General features: G+C 34.4%; 1 protein-coding gene and 1 long non-coding RNA gene across 7 annotated transcripts in view; both read left to right on the forward strand.

Moving 5' to 3' along the window:
* Nucleotides 1-12,955, forward strand: part of LOC145241494 (protein SCAI-like) — a 404,381-nt gene that overhangs the window by 170,669 nt on the left and 220,757 nt on the right. The gene's annotated exons all lie outside the window — the stretch shown is intronic.
* On the forward strand, nt 1,375-8,593 carry LOC145241661 (uncharacterized). The gene is made up of 3 exons (XR_013862597.1): nt 1,375-1,504; nt 2,143-2,693; nt 8,233-8,593. It is a non-coding gene; the product is annotated as an uncharacterized LOC145241661 (long non-coding RNA).

The following is a 12,955-nucleotide window of genomic DNA, read 5'->3' on the forward strand; positions in this document are numbered from 1 at the left end:
ATCAGAGGGAATGAAATTTCATGAGGTTAATCAGAGGGAATGAAATTTCATGAGGTTAATCAGAGGGAATGAAATTTCATGAGATTAATCAGAGGGAATGAAATTTCATGAGGTTAATCAGAGGGAGTGAAATTTCATGAGGTTAATCAGAGGGAATGAAATTTTATGAGGTTAATCAGAGAGAATGTAATTTCATGAGGTTAATCAGAGAGAATGACATTTCATGAGGTTAATCAGAGAGAATGAAATTTCATGAGGTTAATCAGAGGGAATGTAATTTCATGAGGTTAATCAGAGGGAATGACATTTCATGAGGTTAATCAGAGAGAATGAAATTTCATGAGGTTAATCAGAGGGAGTGTAATGGCATTAGGTTAATCAGAGGGAATGTAATTTCATGAGGTTAATCAGAGAGAATGACATTTCATGAGGTTAATCAGAGGGAATGACATTTCATGAGGTTAATCAGAGAGAATGAAATTTCATGAGGTTAATCAGAGGGAGTGTAATGGCATTAGGTTAATCAGAGAGAATGTAATTTCATGAGGTTAATCAGAGAGAATGACATTTCATGAGGTTAATCAGAGAGAATGAAATTTCATGAGGTTAATCAGAGGGAGTGAAGTTTCATGAGGTTAATGAGAGGGAGTGAAATTTCATGAGGTTAATCAGAGGGAGTGAAATTTCATGAGGTTAATCAGAGGGAGTGAAGTTTCATGAGGTTAATCAGAGGGAATGTAATTTCATGAGGTTAATCAGAGGGAATGTAATTTCATGAGGTTAATCAGAGGGAATGAAATTTCATGAGGTTAATCAGAGGGAATGTAATTTCATGAGGTTAATCAGAGGGAATGAAATTTCATGAGGTTAATCAGAGGGAATGACATTTCATGAGGTTAATCAGAGGGAATGAAATTTCATGAGGTTAATCAGAGGGAATGACATTTCATTAGGTTAATCAGAGAGAATGTAATTTCATGAGGTTAATCAGAGGGAATTTAATTTCATGAGGTTAATCAGAGGGAATGAAATTTCATGAGGTTAATCAGAGGGAATGAAATTTCATGAGGTTAATCAGAGGGTATTAAATTTCATGAGGTTAATCAGAGGGAATGAAATTTCATGAGGTTAATCAGAGGGAATGAAATTTCATGAGGTTAATCAGAGGGAATAAAATTTCATGAGGTTAATCAGAGGGAGTGAAATTTCATGAGGTTAATCAGAGGGAATGAAATTTCATGAGGTTAATCAGAGGGGATGTAATTTCATGAGGTTAATCAGAGGGAACAAAATTTCATGAGGTTAATTAGAGGGAGTGAAATTTCATGAGGTTAATCAGAGAGAATAAAATTTCATGAGGTTAATCAGAGGGAATGTAATTTCATGAGGTTAATCAGAGGGAATGACATTTCATGAGGTTAATCAGAGAGAATGAAATTTCATGAGGTTAATCAGAGGGAGTGTAATGGCATTAGGTTAATCAGAGGGAATGTAATTTCATGAGGTTAATCAGAGAGAATGACATTTCATGAGGTTAATCAGAGGGAATGACATTTCATGAGGTTAATCAGAGAGAATGAAATTTCATGAGGTTAATCAGAGGGAGTGTAATGGCATTAGGTTAATCAGAGAGAATGTAATTTCATGAGGTTAATCAGAGAGAATGACATTTCATGAGGTTAATCAGAGGGTATTAAATTTCATGAGGTTAATGAGAGGGAGTGAAGTTTCATGAGGTTAATGAGAGGGAGTGAAATTTCATGAGGTTAATCAGAGGGAGTGAAATTTCATGAGGTTAATCAGAGGGAGTGAAGTTTCATGAGGTTAATCAGAGGGAATGTAATTTCATGAGGTTAATCAGAGGGAATGTAATTTCATGAGGTTAATCAGAGGGAATGAAATTTCATGAGGTTAATCAGAGGGAATGAAATTTCATGAGGTTAATCAGAGGGAATGAAATTTCATGAGGTTAATCAGAGGGAATGAAATTTCATGAGGTTAATCAGAGGGAATGAAATTTCATGAGGTTAATCAGAGGGAATGAAATTTCATGAGATTAATCAGAGGGAATGAAATTTCATGAGGTTAATCAGAGGGAGTGAAATTTCATGAGGTTAATCAGAGGGAATGAAATTTTATGAGGTTAATCAGAGGGAGTGTAATGGCATTAGGTTAATCAGAGGGAATGTAATTTCATGAGGTTAATCAGAGAGAATGACATTTCATGAGGTTAATCAGAGGGAATGACATTTCATGAGGTTAATCAGAGAGAATGAAATTTCATGAGGTTAATCAGAGGGAGTGTAATGGCATTAGGTTAATCAGAGAGAATGTAATTTCATGAGGTTAATCAGAGGGAGTGAAATTTCATGAGGTTAATCAGAGGGAATGAAATTTCATGAGGTTAATCAGAGGGAGTGTAATGGCATTAGGTTAATCAGAGGGAATGTAATTTCATGAGGTTAATCAGAGAGAATGACATTTCATGAGGTTAATCAGAGGGAATGACATTTCATGAGGTTAATCAGAGAGAATGAAATTTCATGAGGTTAATCAGAGGGAGTGTAATGGCATTAGGTTAATCAGAGAGAATGTAATTTCATGAGGTTAATCAGAGGGAGTGAAATTTCATGAGGTTAATCAGAGGGAATGAAATTTCATGAGGTTTATCAGAGGGAATGTAATTTCATGAGGTTAATCAGAGGGAACAAAATTTCATGAGGTTAATTAGAGGGAGTGAAATTTCATGAGGTTAATCAGAGAGAATAAAATTTCATGAGGTTAATCAGAGGGAATGTAATTTCATGAGGTTAATCAGAGGGAATGACATTTCATGAGGTTAATCAGAGAGAATGAAATTTCATGAGGTTAATCAGAGGGAGTGTAATGGCATTAGGTTAATCAGAGAGAATGTAATTTCATGAGGTTAATCAGAGAGAATGACATTTCATGAGGTTAATCAGAGGGAATGACATTTCATGAGGTTAATCAGAGAGAATGAAATTTCATGAGGTTAATCAGAGGGAGTGTAATGGCATTAGGTTAATCAGAGAGAATGTAATTTCATGAGGTTAATCAGAGAGAATGACATTTCATGAGGTTAATCAGAGGGTATTAAATTTCATGAGGTTAATCAGAGGGAGTGAAGTTTCATGAGGTTAATGAGAGGAAGTGAAATTTCATGAGGTTAATCAGAGGGAGTGAAATTTCATGAGGTTAATCAGAGGGAGTGAAGTTTCATGAGGTTAATCAGAGGGAATGTAATTTCATGAGGTTAATCAGAGGGAATGTAATTTCATGAGGTTAATCAGAGGGAATGAAATTTCATGAGGTTAATCAGAGGGAATGTAATTTCATGAGGTTAATCAGAGGGAATGAAATTTCATGAGGTTAATCAGAGGGAATGACATTTCATGAGGTTAATCAGAGGGAATGAAATTTCATGAGGTTAATCAGAGGGAATAAAATTTCATGAGGTTAATCAGAGGGAGTGAAATTTCATGAGGTTAATCAGAGGGAATGAAATTTCATTAGGTTAATCAGAGGGTATTAAATTTCATGAGGTTAATCAGAGGGAATGAAATTTCATGAGGTTAATCAGAGGGAATGACATTTCATTAGGTTAATCAGAGAGAATGTAATTTCATGAGGTTAATCAGAGGGAATTTAATTTCATGAGGTTCATCAGAGGGAATGAAATTTCATGAGGTTAATCAGAGGGAATGAAATTTCATGAGGTTAATCAGAGGGAATGTAATTTCATGAGGTTAATCAGAGGGAATGAAATTTCATGAGGTTAATCAGAGAGAATAAAATTTCATGAGGTTAATCAGAGGGAGTGAAATTTCATGAGGTTAATCAGAGGGAATGAAATTTCATGAGGTTAATCAGAGGGAATGAAATTTCATGAGGTTAATCAGAGGGAATGTAATTTCATGAGGTTAATCAGAGGGAATGAAATTTCATGAGGTTAATCAGAGGGAATGAAATTTCATGAGGTTAATCAGAGGGAATGAAATTTCATGAGGTTAATCAGAGGGAATGAAATTTCATGAGGTTAATCAGAGGGAATGAAATTTCATGAGGTTAATCAGAGGGAATGAAATTTCATGAGGTTAATCAGAGGGAATGAAATTTCATGAGGTTAATAAGAGGGAATGAAATTTCATGAGGTTAATCAGAGAGAATGAAATTTCATGAGGTTAATCAGAGGGAGTGAAATTTCATGAGGTTAATCAGAGGGAATGTAATTTCATGAGGTTAATCAGAGGGAATGAAATTTCATGAGGTTAATCAGAGGGAATGAAATTTCATGAGGTTAATCAGAGGGAATGAAATTTCATGAGGTTAATCAGAGGGAATGAAATTTCATGAGGTTAATCAGAGGGAATAAAATTTCATGAGGTTAATCATAGGGAGTTAAATTTCATGAGGTTAATCAGAGGGAATGAAATTTCATGAGGTTAATCAGAGGGAATGTAATTTCATGAGGTTAATCAGAGGGAATGAAATTTCATGAGGTTAATCAGAGGGAATGACATTTCATGAGGTTAATCAGAGGGAATGAAATTTCATGAGGTTAATCAGAGGGAGTGAAGTTTCATGAGGTTAATCAGAGGGAATGTAATTTCATGTGGTTAATCAGAGAGAATGAAATTTCATTAGGTTAATCAAGGGGAATGAAATTTCATTAGGTTAATCAGAGGGAATGAAATTTCATGAGGTTAATCAGAGGGAATGAAATTTCATGAGGTTAATCAGAGGGAATGAAATTTCATGAGGTTAATCAGAGGGAATGAAATTTCATGAGGTTAATAAGAGGGAATGACATTTCATGAGGTTAATCAGAGAGAATGAAATTTCATGAGGTTAATCAGAGGGAGTGAAATTTCATGAGGTTAATCAGAGGGAATGTAATTTCATGAGGTTAATCAGAGGGAATGAAATTTCATGAGGTTAATCAGAGGGAATGAAATTTCATGAGGTTAATCAGAGGGAATGTAATTTCATGAGGTTAATCAGAGGGAATGAAATTTCATGAGGTTAATCAGAGGGAATAAAATTTCATGAGGTTAATCATAGGGAGTTAAATTTCATGAGGTTAATCAGAGGGAATGAAATTTCATGAGGTTAATCAGAGGGAATGTAATTTCATGAGGTTAATCAGAGGGAATGAAATTTCATGAGGTTAATCAGAGGGAATGACATTTCATGAGGTTAATCAGAGGGAATGAAATTTCATGAGGTTAATCAGAGGGTATTAAATTTCATGAGGTTAATCAGAGGGAATGTAATTTCATGTGGTTAATCAGAGGGAATGAAATTTCATTAGGTTAATCAAGGGGAATGAAATTTCATTAGGTTAATCAGAGGGAATGAAATTTCATGAGGTTAATCAGAGGGAATGAAATTTCATGAGGTTAATCAGAGGGAATGAAATTTCATGAGGTTAATCAGAGGGAATGAAATTTCATGAGGTTAATCAGAGGGAATGACATTTCATGAGGTTAATCAGAGAGAATGAAATTTCATGAGGTTAATCAGAGAGAATGTAATTTCATGAGGTTAATCAGAGAGAATGAAATTTCATGAGGTTAATCAGAGGGAATGTAATTTCATGAGGTTAATCAGAGGGAATGAAATTTCATGAGGTTAATCAGAGGGAATGTAATTTCATGAGGTTAATCAGAGGGAATGAAATTTCATTAGGTTAATCAGAGGGAATGAAATTTCATTAGGTTAATCAGAGGGAATGAAATTTCATTAGGTTAATCAGAGGGAATGAAATTTCATTAGGTTAATCAGAGGGTATTAAATTTCATGAGGTTAATCAGAGGGAATGAAATTTCATGAGGTTAATCAGAGGGAATGAAATTTCATGAGGTTAATCAGAGGGAATGAAATTTCATGAGGTTAATCAGAAGGAATGAAATTTCATGAGGTTAATCAGAGGGAATGTAATTTCATGAGGTTAATCAGAGGGAATGAAATTTCATGAGGTTAATCAGAGGGAACGACATTTCATGAGGTTAATCAGAGGGAATGAAATTTCATGAGGTTAATCAGAGGGAATGAAATTGCATTAGGTTAATCAGAGGCAATGAAATTTCATGAGGTTAATCAGAGGGAATGAAATTTCATGAGGTTAATCAGAGGGAATGAAATTTCATGAGGTTAATCAGAGGGAATGAAATTTCATGAGGTTAATCAGAGGGAATGACATTTCATGAGGTTAATCAGAGGGAATGAAATTTCATGAGGTTAATCAGAGGGAGTGAAATTTCATGAGGTTAATCAGAGGGAATGAAAATTCATGAGGTTAATCAGAGAGAATGAAATTTCATGAGGTTAATCAGAGAGAATGAAATTTCATGAGGTTAATCAGAGAGAATGAAATTTCATGAGGTTAATCAGAGGGAATGAAATTTCATGAGGTTAATCAGAGAGAATGTAATTTCATGAGGTTAATCAGAGAGAATGACATTTCATGAGGTTAATCAGAGAGAATGAAATTTCATGAGGTAAATCAGAGGGAGTGAAGTTTCATGAGGTTAATCAGAGGGAGTGAAATTTAATGAGGTTAATCAGAGGGAGTGAAATTTGATGAGGTTAATCAGAGGGAGTGAAGTTTCATGAGGTTAATCAGAGGGAGTGAAATTTCATGAGGTTAATCAGAGGGAATGAAATTTCATGAGGTTAATCAGAGGGAATGAAATTTCATCAGGTTAATCAGAGAGAATGAAATTTCATGAGGTTAATCAGAGAGAGTGAAATTTCATGAGGTTAATCAGAGGGAGTGAAATTTCATGAGGTTAATCAGAGGGAGTGAAATTTCATGAGGTTAATCAGAGGGAGTGAAATTTCATGAGGTTAATCAGAGGGAGTGAAGTTTCATGAGGTTAATCAGAGGGAATGAAATTTCATGAGGTTAATCAGAGGGAATGAAATTTCATGAGGTTAATCAGAGGGAATGAAATTTCATGAGGTTAATCAGAGGGAATTAACTTTCATGAGGTTAATCAGAGGGAATGAAATTTCATGAGGTTAATCAGAGGGAATGAAATTTCATGAGGTTAATCAGAGGGAATGAAATTTCATGAGGTTAATCAGAGGGAATGAAATTTCATGAGGTTAATCAGAGGGAGTGAAGTTTCATGAGGTTAATCAGAGGGAATGTAATTTCATGAGGTTAATCAGAGGGAATGAAATTTCATTAGGTTAATCAGAGGGAATGAAATTTCATTAGGTTAATCAGAGGGAATGAAATTTCATGAGGTTAATCAGAGGGAATGAAATTTCATGAGGTTAATCAGAGGGAATGAAATTTCATGAGGTTAATCAGAGGGAATGAAATTTCATGAGGTTAATCAGAGGGAATGAAATTTCATGAGGTTAATCAGAGGGAGTGAAGTTTCATGAGGTTAATCAGAGGGAATGAAATTTCATGAGGTTAATCAGAGGGAATGTAATTTCATGTGGTTAATCAGAGGGAATTACATTTCATGAGGTTAATCAGAGAGAATGAAATTTCATGAGGTTAATCAGAGGGAGTGAAGTTTCAGGAGGTTAATCAGAGGGAATGACATTTCATGAGGTTAATCAGAGGGAATGTAATTTCATGTGGTTAATCAGAGGGAATGAAATTTCATTAGGTTAATCAGAGGGAATGAAATTTCATGAGGTTAATCAGAGGGTATTAAATTTCATGAGGTTAATCAGAGGGAATGAAATTTCATGAGGTTAATCAGAGGGAATGAAATTTCATGAGGTTAATCAGAGGGAATGAAATTTCATGAGGTTAATCAGAGGGAATGAAATTTCATGAGGTTAATCAGAGGGAATGACATTTCATGAGGTTAATCAGAGAGAATGAAATTTCATGAGGTTAATCAGAGAGAATGTAATTTCATGAGGTTAATCAGAGAGAATGAAATTTCATGAGGTTAATCAGAGGGAATGTAATTTCATGAGGTTAATCAGAGGGAATGAAATTTCATGAGGTTAATCAGAGGGAATGAAATTTCATGAGGTTAATCAGAGGGAATGTAATTTCATGAGGTTAATCAGAGGGAATGAAATTTCATGAGGTTAATCAGAGGGAATGTAATTTCATGAGGTTAATCAGAGGGAATGAAATTTCATTAGGTTAATCAGAGGGAATGAAATTTCATTAGGTTAATCAGAGGGAATGTAATTTCATGAGGTTAATCAGAGGGAATGAAATTTCATTAGGTTAATCAGAGGGAATTAAATTTCATGAGGTTAATCAGAGGGTATTAAATTTCATGAGGTTAATCAGAGGGAATGTAATTTCATGAGGTTAATCAGAGGGAATGTAATTTCATGAGGTTAATCAGAGGGAATGAAATTTCATTAGGTTAATCAGAGGGAATGAAATTTCATGAGGTTAATCAGAGGGAATGACATTTCATTAGGTTAATCAGAGGGAATTAAATTTCATGAGGTTAATCAGAGGGTATTAAATTTCATGAGGTTAATCAGAGGGAATGTAATTTCATGAGGTTAATCAGAGGGAATGTAATTTCATGAGGTTAATCAGAGGGAATGAAATTTCATTAGGTTAATCAGAGGGAATGAAATTTCATGAGGTTAATCAGAGGGTATTAAATTTCATGAGGTTAATCAGAGGGAATGAAATTTCATGAGGTTAATCAGAGGGAATTACATTTCATGAGGTTAATCAGAGGGAATGAAATTTCATGAGGTTAATCAGAGGGTATTAAATTTCATGAGGTTAATCAGAGGGAATGTAATTTCATGAGGTTAATCAGAGGGAATGTAATTTCATGAGGTTAATCAGAGGGAATGAAATTTCATGAGGTTAATCAGAGGGAGTGAAGTTTCATGAGGTTAATCAGAGGGAATGAAATTTCATGAGGTTAATCAGAGGGAATGTAATTTCATGTGGTTAATCAGAGGGAATTACATTTCATGAGGTTAATCAGAGAGAATGAAATTTCATGAGGTTAATCAGAGGGAGTGAAGTTTCATGAGGTTAATCAGAGGGAATGACATTTCATGAGGTTAATCAGAGGGAATGTAATTTCATGTGGTTAATCAGAGGGAATGAAATTTCATGAGGTTAATCAGAGGGAGTGAAATTTCATGAGGTTAATCAGAGGGTATTAAATTTCATGAGGTTAATCAGAGGGAATGAAATTTCATGAGGTTAATCAGAGGGAATGAAATTTCATGAGGTTAATCAGAGGGAATGAAATTTCATGAGGTTAATCAGAGGGAATGAAATTTCATGAGGTTAATCAGAGGGAATGACATTTCATGAGGTTAATCAGAGAGAATGAAATTTCATGAGGTTAATCAGAGAGAATGTAATTTCATGAGGTTAATCAGAGAGAATGAAATTTCATGAGGTTAATCAGAGGGAATGTAATTTCATGAGGTTAATCAGAGGGAATGAAATTTCATGAGGTTAATCAGAGGGAATGAAATTTCATGAGGTTAATCAGAGGGAATGTAATTTCATGAGGTTAATCAGAGGGAATGAAATTTCATGAGGTTAATCAGAGGGAATGTAATTTCATGAGGTTAATCAGAGGGAATGAAATTTCATTAGGTTAATCAGAGGGAATGAAATTTCATTAGGTTAATCAGAGGGAATGAAATTTCATGAGGTTAATCAGAGGGAATGACATTTCATGAGGTTAATCAGAGAGAATGAAATTTCATGAGGTTAATCAGAGAGAATGTAATTTCATGAGGTTAATCAGAGAGAATGAAATTTCATGAGGTTAATCAGAGGGAATGTAATTTCATGAGGTTAATCAGAGGGAATGAAATTTCATGAGGTTAATCAGAGGGAATGAAATTTCATGAGGTTAATCAGAGGGAATGTAATTTCATGAGGTTAATCAGAGGGAATGAAATTTCATGAGGTTAATCAGAGGGAATGTAATTTCATGAGGTTAATCAGAGGGAATGAAATTTCATTAGGTTAATCAGAGGGAATGAAATTTCATTAGGTTAATCAGAGGGAATGAAATTTCATGAGGTTAATCAGAGGGAATGAAATTTCATGAGGTTAATCAGAGGGAATGAAATTTCATGAGGTTAATCAGAGGGAATGAAATTTCATGAGGTTAATCAGAGGGAATGACATTTCATGAGGTTAATCAGAGGGAATGAAATTTCATGAGGTTAATCAGAGAGAATGAAATTTCATGAGGTTAATCAGAGGGAATGAAATTTCATGAGGTTAATCAGAGGGAATGAAATTTCATGAGGTTAATCAGAGGGAATGAAATTTCATGAGGTTAATCAGAGGGAATGACATTTCATGAGGTTAATCAGAGGGAATGAAATTTCATGAGGTTAATCAGAGAGAATGAAATTTCATGAGGTTAATCAGAGGGAATGACATTTCATGAGGTTAATCAGAGGGAATGAAATTTCATGAGGTTAATCAGAGGGAATGTAATTTCATGAGGTTAATCAGAGGGAATGAAATTTCATGAGGTTAATCAGAGGGAATGAAATTTCATGAGGTTAATCAGAGGGAATGAAATTTCATGAGGTTAATCAGAGGAAATGACATTTCATGAGGTTAATCAGAGGGAATGAAATTTCATGAGGTTAATCAGAGAGAATGAAATTTCATGAGGTTAATCAGAGGGAATGAAATTTCATGAGGTTAATCAGAGGGAATGACATTTCATGAGGTTAATCAGAGGGAATGAAATTTCATGAGGTTAATCAGAGAGAATGAAATTTCATGAGGTTAATCAGAGGGAATGACATTTCATGAGGTTAATCAGAGGGAATGAAATTTCATGAGGTTAATCAGAGGGAATGTAATTTCATGAGGTTAATCAGAGGGAATGAAATTTCATGAGGTTAATCAGAGGGAATGAAATTTCATGAGGTTAATCAGAGGGAATGAAATTTCATGAGGTTAATCAGAGGAAATGACATTTCATGAGGTTAATCAGAGGGAATGAAATTTCATGAGGTTAATCAGAGAGAATGAAATTTCATGAGGTTAATCAGAGGGAATGAAATTTCATGAGGTTAATCAGAGGGAATGTAATTTCATTAGGTTAATCAGAGGGAGTAAAATTACATGAGGTTAATCAGAGAGAATGACATTTCATGAGGTTAATCAGAGGGAATGAAATTTCATGAGGTTAATCAGAGGGAATGACATTTCATGAGGTTAATCAGAGGGAATGTAATTTCATGAGAGTAATCAGAGGGAATGTAATTTCATGAGGTTAATCAGAGGGAATGAAATTTCATTAGGTTAATCAGAGGAAATGACATTTCATGAGGTTAATCAGAGAGAATGAAATTTCATGAGGTTAATCAGAGGGAATGAAATTTCATGAGGTTAATCAGAGGGAATGACATTTCATGAGGTTAATCAGAGGGAATGAAATTTCATGAGGTTAATCAGAGGGAATGTAATTTCATGAGGTTAATCAGAGGGAATGAAATTTCATGAGGTTAATCAGAGGGAATGAAATTTCATGAGGTTAATCAGAGGGAATGAAATTTCATGAGGTTAATCAGAGGAAATGACATTTCATGAGGTTAATCAGAGGGAATGAAATTTCATGAGGTTAATCAGAGAGAATGAAATTTCATGAGGTTAATCAGAGGGAATGAAATTTCATGAGGTTAATCAGAGGGAATGTAATTTCATTAGGTTAATCAGAGGGAGTAAAATTACATGAGGTTAATCAGAGAGAATGACATTTCATGAGGTTAATCAGAGGGAATGAAATTTCATGAGGTTAATCAGAGGGAATGACATTTCATGAGGTTAATCAGAGGGAATGTAATTTCATGAGAGTAATCAGAGGGAATGTAATTTCATGAGGTTAATCAGAGGGAATGATATTTCATTAGGTTAATCAGAGGAAATGACATTTCATGAGGTTAATCAGAGAGAATGAAATTTCATGAGGTTAATCAGAGGGAATGAAATTTCATGAGGTTAATCAGAGGGAATGACATTTCATGAGGTTAATCAGAGGGAATGAAATTTCATGAGGTTAATCAGAGGGAATGTAATTTCATGAGGTTAATCAGAGGGAATGAAATTTCATGAGGTTAATCAGAGGGAGTGAAATTTCATGAGGTTAATCAGAGGGAATGAAATTTCATGAGGTTAATCAGAGGGAATGTAATTTCATGAGGTTAATCAGAGGGAATGAAATTTCATGAGGTTAATCAGAGGGAATGAAATTTCATGAGGTTAATCAGAGGGAATGAAATTTCATGAGGTTAATCAGAGGGAATGACATTTCATGAGGTTAATCAGAGAGAATGAAATTTCATGAGGTTAATCAGAGAGAATGTAATTTCATGAGGTTAATCAGAGAGAATGAAATTTCATGAGGTTAATCAGAGGGAATGTAATTTCATGAGGTTAATCAGCGGGAATGAAATTTCATGAGGTTAATCAGAGGGAATGAAATTTCATGAGGTTAATAAGAGGGAATGAAATTTCATGAGGTTAATCAGAGAGAATGAAATTTCATGAGGTTAATCAGAGAGAATGAAATTTCATGAGGTTAATCAGAGGGAGTGAAATTTCATGAGGTTAATCAGAGGGAATGTAATTTCATGAGGTTAATCAGAGGGAATGAAATTTCATGAGGTTAATCAGAGAGAAAGAAATTTCATGAGGTTAATCAGAGGGAATGTAATTTCATGAGGTTAATCAGAGGGAATGAAATTTCATGAGGTTAATCAGAGGGAATAAAATTTCATGAGGTTAATCAGAGGGAGTGAAATTTCATGAGGTTAATCAGAGGGAATGAAATTTCATGAGGTTAATCAGAGGGAATGTAATTTCATGAGGTTAATCAGAGGGAATGAAATTTCATGAGGTTAATCAGAGGGAATGAAATTTCATGAGGTTAATCAGAGGGAATGACATTTCATGAGGTTAATCAGAGGGAATGAAATTTCA

The sequence above is a fragment of the Euprymna scolopes genome, chromosome 20 (genome assembly GCF_053919585.1).
Source record: "Euprymna scolopes isolate OS-2025 chromosome 20, ASM5391958v1, whole genome shotgun sequence".
NCBI lineage: Eukaryota > Metazoa > Mollusca > Cephalopoda > Sepiida > Sepiolidae > Euprymna > Euprymna scolopes.